The sequence below is a fragment of the Quercus lobata genome, chromosome 11 (assembly GCF_001633185.2).
Source record: "Quercus lobata isolate SW786 chromosome 11, ValleyOak3.0 Primary Assembly, whole genome shotgun sequence".
NCBI classification, from domain to species: domain Eukaryota; kingdom Viridiplantae; phylum Streptophyta; class Magnoliopsida; order Fagales; family Fagaceae; genus Quercus; species Quercus lobata.
The window spans coordinates 20,916,046-20,923,862 of NC_044914.1; positions in this window are offsets into that span (position 1 = coordinate 20,916,046).

Genomic DNA, 7,817 nt, shown 5'->3' on the forward strand with positions numbered 1-7,817 from the left:
TATGGCTTTTTAGCACCACCAATGCTAATGCTGTCACATAAATAGACCTACACTCCAACAACTCTTATATTAAAATAATGGTAGAAATGAAAAATGATGTTTTATATCGATTGTTTTACATGTTAGTGACCTCAGCATTGATCTTACAAGTTGCAGTAGCTACTGTTGAAAGAAAGTTTTCAGTAATGAACATAATTAAAAGTTTATTACACAATTGAATGGGAGATCAATGGGTAAATAATTGTTTAGTCACATATATTGATAAAGATATGTTCAAGACTATTGAGTGTGAAGAAATCATGTAACGGTTTCAAAATATGAAAAATCGATGAGAGCAATTGAGTAAATTAAACTAGGTGTGAAAAAATAAATTAAAGTTTACATTTTATCTTAGATTGTGTATGAGATTTTCATTAGCATATAGTTGGTTATTTACTTTGTTATTAATATTGATTAGTATTTTTCAGATTAATTTTCTACTTTCAATTTTTTCTTTAATCTTGCCCCCAAATTCTTGGCTCCGCCTCTATATATATATATAGAGTGTTAATAAGATTGTCCCTATATAATGTATATAAAGATAAACACAATTGCATCCATGATAGGCAATAAGCACATACTACTTCTTGGCATTGTAGTCAACGAGGGGTTCCAACTCCTTTTCAAAATCAGTGACACCATCATTACTTCGAGCTTGCTGTGACTCATTCTCACTTTTCTACATCACATACTACCCACGGGTTTGCTACTTCTCTCTCTCCGGGCTTCTTTAGGCCCGTTTGCTTCCTCAAGGCCCATTTGTTTATTTTATAGGCCTATGATCCATTATTCTTGCCACTTGGGCTTAATGGTTTTTCTATCCACTTACTAACTCTTTTCTGCCCATGTTGCTGGGCTTCTTCCTTCTAATGGGCTTCCCAAAATGAGCATCAACATTTAGCCCCCTGAGCATATGAAGCGTTCCTGCAGTTCATATGCGAATAAAAGACCTCCCTGTCCTTCCTGTCTTTCCTTCTTCTTTTCTTTCGCGGGCTTTTTCAAACAGTGGACCCTAACTTATACATATGTATATATTTTTCTTGCCATGAACAGTGTTGTCTCTTCGAATTTCCCAGTTTAGCAGTTATTTTGAAATATAGCCACCGCTTCATTAATTTCATCCCTCATCTGATGGCTGACCCATCGTATCCTTTCGTGTCAGTATTAATGACGTTGGTATTTAAGAGAAATTCCCTTCGTACTCCAAACACAAACATTTTCTCCCTTTCCAACACAAACACTAAGCCCACAATCAAGCAAAGCCCGGCCCCTAAAGGGAGCAGGCCATAAAGAATGGGAAATCAAAAAATAGCTCAGGCCATAAGAAGTCAAGGGTGGGCAACAAAATGAGCAGACAAGCCTCCAGAACACGACAAACGCATGAGCAGCGGGCAAATTTTGGACATACACAGAAGTAGAGCACGTGCAAAGTCCAAACATCACCAGCCTATACCCAGCCAATACAGGAAGTGGTGGGTCATAGGTCAGAGTTAAGATGGTACGGTCCGACGATGGGGAGAGAGGAAAACCTATTCTGGGGTTCCTGCTCAAGCTCTTTTGAAGGAAATGTCCTGCTGGGATAAGATACCGCCCAGAAGAAGTAAGGATGAGTTGGAACCACTAGATACATGCCATGAGGGATAGGGAGATAGAGAGCACCCATACCGTAGCAGGTAAGAGTGCTATGGCAAACAAACGAACAAAATAGTCTTCTTTTTCTGGTGATAGGGAGTGGCACAGCCAGCACAGATAAATGGTGCTGGCTGAGCGACTGACAAACTAGTGGTGGTTGGCAAGGACACCCAAACCAGACAAAAGTAGTTAAAGGCTAAAATAGTAAAAGCTAGTTACGACAAGCATTATATAAAGGACCCTTGCCGTACATTGGGAAAGGAAGGATCATGGTAATAGTAACCTCTAGGAGAGAATCACAACACAGAAGCAAGCACTGAGAAAAGAAGAGAAAAAGAAAACTTTCTGCTGTGCAATAAAGCTTTCTGCGTGCAGTAACACCTTCTGTTGTGTAGTAAAGCTTTCTACACTTTTCTGCAAGGTGAATGACTACTTTTCATTTTTTACTGCATAAAAACTTTTCTACTTCCTGCACATAAACAAATCCAAAACCCAAAGAAAATACCAATCAAGAAAATGTTAGTTTGCATGGGTTAGCATATTCTAAAATATATACATACATATATTCATATATATACTTATACGTATTCACATATACATATATAAAATATATTTTCCAGAACATGAGATACAAGGTATATGTATGTATACTTATGACAGGATAATGATTAATTCGTGTCAAATGCAAAATATGTAATAACAAAGAAATAAGAAAGTTTCAGTAGAAAATGTTTAGCTAATATAATAGTTAACACAGTAAACATAATAAAAAGGTGCTACAACAGAATAACTAGTACAACAAGTAAAGATATCATAACAGGACGACAGATGCAACAAACGTGATAAAAAAAAACGTGATACAACAGAATGACTAAATACAACAGATATAACTTATAATGAGAGAAATCAAATATATTTGTTGTCAAAATCAAATATTGAATCTTCTTATAGAATAAGTAAATCAAGAAGGAACCCAAACCCCAACTTGAACAACCTTGTCATAGGCTTTTACCATCAAAATTATGCATTTTGGAGAATAAGCCTAAATAGCTACTGGCTACTACTTTTGGGGTACTTCAAAGAGTGGGTTTGCTAAGAGGGAGAGAAAAGATGATCTATTGATGCATGTCCCTATTCCTGCCATGTTTTCTCTCTTCGTTTTAACACTTTCTTTCTTTCTTTCTCTTTCCCTTCTTTTACTCTTAGTTTCTTACTACTCTCTTGCTGTGGGTTATTACCCATTTGGTCTTTTCTTTTCTTAGGTCCCTCTCTTTAGGTGACTCTCTCTTTCTAAGTGCCTCCCTTAGGTGCTTCCCCCTTTCATCCATGGCTACCTCTTCCTTTTATAGTGAGCTAATTTAATGAGATTTCTCCCTTTTACCCCTAGGGCTTCATTAACTGTTTTTGGTTTGTTGTAGGCATTCCTTCAGGACTACCCACCAACCCATTGGTTGCCCGGACCACTGCTATTGCTTAGTACATGTTTGCTGCACCATTACTCATTTCATGACAAAATTCCCTTTTGTTTGTTCTTGCTGTATACCTCTACCTCTAGGTTCAAATAGATAAGGATTGGGCTACCTCACTACCTAACTCTAGGCATGCATCAGATGGTCCCAACCATCTATTACTTCTTTTGGGTAAGATACCGTCCTAGCAAGGTATTTTCCCAAAAGAAGTCATAGCTGGAAACCAAATATAGACCCCATTTTCCCTTCACCACTAAACCACACCCTATGAATCCCTTTGACCGTGGGCCCACTATTGGCTGGGTACAGGTTGGTGGTACTCCGACCCTGTTGTGCTTGCTCCACTATTTTCTTTTTTTTGTCTTCTTTCGTTCCCACGCCGTTTTTGTCGTAGCAGATTAGTTCTGTTTCGTTTTGCTGCGTGTTTTTGTTTTATTTCTTTATGCGTTTCCTGCTATGTTTATCATTTCCTTTGGTTTGGCTTTTCTTTTCTTCACGTGATTCCTACTGCTGACACTTCCTACAGTTCCTTATTTCTTTTCATCGTGCTTCTTTATATTAGTTTTCACGCCTATCCATTTATACAAAAAGATTTGGGCCTTTGTGGGCCAGATAATGTTGACTAGATCAAAAGGGTCTTAGGCCCAATTTGCCTTGATCTGTCAAAGTCATTCTGCTAAAGAACTGTATTCTGCGGCAGATCTGCATTCTACTGTAGATTTGAAATCTGCTGCAGATCTACATTTTGTTGTAGATTGCTTTCTCTTGCACTTCTTTCTTTGGACCTTTCTTGCTCTTTGGTCTTCTTGGTGGGTCTTTGGGCCTTGCTTTTCATTGGGCTTTCCCTCGTATGGGCTTTCCTCCGTATGGGCTTTTGGGTACGGATTCAGAAAATGGGCATCAACAGAGAAAAGGGATATAACTCAAGATATTATGCGTCCAATCTGCCAGGGAGGATCTGAAACCATTTTACATGCTTTAGGGGACTGCCATCAGCTTAAATGTATGTGGAATCAGCTAGGAATCTCTTCTTCGAATCATGAATTTTGGAGGAGTGATCTTCAGAGTTGGTTGTCATTTAATGGCAGGATGATGAGCAGTCTTTGTGCTACAAAACCCCCTTGGAAAGTTGTTTTTCCAATAGCTATATGGAATGTTTGGAAGAGCAGGAACAATATGGTTTTCAATAGGAGGAACAGAAACCCGAGCCTTGCTATGGAGATTGTGAAGCAAGCAATTGAGTATTATCATTGTGTTGCTTTCCCAAGGTTGTAAACTCGTAAAGTGCTAAAGGGTATTCGATGGGAGAGACCACCACAAGGCCGGATGTAGTTGAACACTGATGGTTTGACCAATGGGAATCTCAATTTGGTAGGGTGTGAGGGTGTGATTAGAGATGATGCAAAGCGGTGAATTGTTGGATTTAGCAACTGTATCGACATCACCAGTAGCTTTGCTACAGAATTATGGGGGCTTAGGGAGGGCCTTATTTTGTGTTGCAATCTTAATATTACTTCTCTTGAGATTGAACATGATACCAAAGCTATTGTGGATATTTTAAACAAGCCATCCTATGTAAATAATACCATTTCTCCTATTTTGGATGATTGCAGGTTGTTGGCTTTCTGCATTCCTCAGATTCGCGTTAAGCATTACTTCTGTCAGGCGAACAGGTGTGTGGATAGCCTTGCTAGGATGAGTTTTAGCTTAGATGGTGATTTTTCTTCTTTTCATAGTCCACCTATGGACTTGATTGATGTTTTTGAGGGTGATCTCAATGGGGTGTATGTTAACAGGATGTGTCCTAAACCTGATGTACTTATTTAGTTGTTTTTAATGAATCGTCTTTCACCAAAAAAAAAAAAAAAATCCAGTTGTGACAACTGAATTGAGTAAGCATGAAACAGAAGAAAACTGGGTATTTCCCAATTTTTTGAATATTTAATTATCAGATTCTTTTTTAGCCAATGCAGAAGCAGTTGTCAACTTAGTATCTTTTACAAATTGATCATATTTCCTCTTTCTCTAAAGGAAAAGAATGAGAAGGTTATTAATTTGCGATTTTAAAATAACCACTTAGAATTAAAATTGATAGATTTAAAGACAGATTTGGAAGGTTCATGAAGAGAATTTCATGTATATGATTGTAAAAGAAAAAGAAAAAAAAGAAGAAGATTTGTTTTAAGTTGAGGAAGTAGTAAAATCAAAACGGACATTTTGTGGGGTCAACAGATCAGGTGGGTCATATTTAGGCTGAATTTGAATAAGGAATTTCGTGCCCCCAAATCATGGCTACAAATCCTGGATGGAATTTACATTTTCTTCTCTTAATACACCCAAACAAGGAATTTTACTTGACAAAATTTAAAAGTATGTGATGAACCTTAATTCTGGCTACAAATCCTTTGTCCAAATTTCAAAAACACATTAATTAGAGATAAAAACAAAGAGAAATGATATGTCTACAACATTTTTACAACAAATTCTAAGTGGCAGGTTGTTACTGGTTGTTATTGTTAGGGCAAAAAAGTAATCTTAGTGTTAGTTTCAAATTTAAACCAATAAAAACTAACCACCTGTGATTTGTTGTAAAAATGTTGTGGACGTAGCATCTCTTAAAAACAAATTAAGTTGAGTGCTTACCTAAGGAGATTCCCCATCACTCAAAGACAATGATTTCTGCACTTTTGACAGTTTGATTCCAAAATTTCCGAAACGACCTCGATCCTCTTGGATTGCTAGGGTCCAAGGCAAGTCTTTTCTACCAAACTAACAATGTGTCAAGACCAGTAGCAGATGAGTTTAGGCAAAACACCATTCTCACTTCTATGCTGCTCACCATTATTACCACTTTGCAATATTGCCATTCTACCAATGTTTTGGTGTCATAATAATCCTTTTCAATTCGGCCCTGCAAACCTGATTAAAAATATATATTTTTTAAAAGAATAGTATTATACAAAAGATCTCAAATAGGGGACTAATAAAATCAGACTCCTAGTAATTGTTTATAACTAAACGTGGAGGCCCAAATATACCCCACACAAAACATACTCAATTAATATTCAATCAATTTGGGGTATCACAAACGCCCCCACTTACCTTATGGGGTTTTAGCCACATCAGCGAGCAACCGAATGAGTATATGTCCAATGTGGGACTCAAAATACACCTGCACAATGCACCTCCAATCAATATCTAGCTAATATGCGACATTATAGCAACTATCCCTGCTTCATTATTAATTTAACAAATACAATCACAGTTGGTTTCACCGATTACTTTATATTTGTGTTGTTGGATTAGCACGTTGGTATTGGTATAATTAAGAAAGAATAATGTGGTATTGTGGTGAAATTTTATGCAAGGAATTCGATTTTTGCTCGAGGGATGATGGGTTTGGATTCTGGAATGTGGATCTTAATTAGAAGATTGAAGAATTATAAGGAAGAGACAGAAGGGGGTGAGAGACAATTAAAAAACGAAAAAGGAAATCAAATCAAAAGTGAGATTTATGCAAAACAAAATTGATAATAGGCTGATGGAGTGAGCATAATAGAATGAGATAGCATATTAAAATTGGCTAAGATTACATTTTTCCTAAACAATCTATTATTTGACTTGAAAGATTGACGAATCAAACTTAAATAATTTATTAATTGATTCGATTCGATTCGTTCTTGAGTTAGAATTTAAAATCACTGTACACTATCGATGTAAATTATAATCGTTCTTATTGGGAAAGCAATCAACTTATACTTGATTTTAAACAAATTTGAAACCAAAGTTAAAAGCAATCTAAAGGGGTTTGAGGGAGCATACCTCTTGATTGAATGATTGTAAGACTCAAGAGAAAATCTCTTTCCTCTCAACTTTTCCTCCTCTCCTTTTACCAAGTTTGGTGGATGTTTAAGGTGAATTTTTGTATTTATATTACATAGCGAACCCTTGTGAAACCCTAAATAGACTTCTACTGGAAAACGTTTCTCTCCTTTTCCAACTTTGGAGTAGGAGAAATTTGTAATTATCTAATGAAACCTAGTGAAACCTAGACTTGGCAAACGGTCAGATTGGGTTAAGTTAATCAAATTTGGGTTAAAAACTTGTCATTCTAAATAGGTTGCAAGCATGTTAGGTGGGGTCAGGTTTGGGTCCAGTGTCCAGTGCCATTGGACCCGTTGAAATGGTAACATGTGTCCACTTTTAGACATGTGTCATCATCTGATTGGGTCCAGTGCTTTAGACCTAAACCAAATCCTTAGGTTATGGATTAGATTAATTAGGCTATGGATCAACTCATATTTTTTTCACATAAAAAAAAGAAAAGAAAATAATAATAAACGAACAAAAAAAATACTAAAGATCAAAAATATAAAGTGATTTTTTTTTTAATAATACATAAATTCTTATTTTTACATAATTCAAAATTCACTAATATATTGTCACTATAAAAATTAGGTGATTTGTCGTTAAGCACTTAAAAACTTTTGGGACAATTAATAATTTATCATGGTATTAGATAGGGTGGCAATTTTTACCCAAACACATTAACCCACCCATTTTCCACTTAATTTGGATAAGTCTTGACCTAACTCCATTAAACATTTGGGTTGAATGGGTACAGAAATATTGGGTAAATTAGTTAAATGATCTTAATGGATAAATGCCACTAGTTAC